The following is a 231-nucleotide window of genomic DNA, read 5'->3' on the forward strand; positions in this document are numbered from 1 at the left end:
GACTAGACTATACCATAGCCCGTTCTCACGTGGGTGAGTCCCTGTACCGTAGGTTCTGCGAGAGGTTCGGACTCCGGAGCCGAGCGAAGCACAGCGCCCGACACTCGCAGCCCCTCCACGCCACCACGGTTGTAACATGCATCGGGGAAATCCCTCTCACTCCCCTGGGATTTGCGTGCAGGCAGCGTTAGACAATTAGAACGGGCTGAGGGCGGTTTTTCTGAGCTTCAG

Source organism: Penaeus monodon, chromosome 29 (genome assembly GCF_015228065.2).
Source record: "Penaeus monodon isolate SGIC_2016 chromosome 29, NSTDA_Pmon_1, whole genome shotgun sequence".
NCBI lineage: Eukaryota > Metazoa > Arthropoda > Malacostraca > Decapoda > Penaeidae > Penaeus > Penaeus monodon.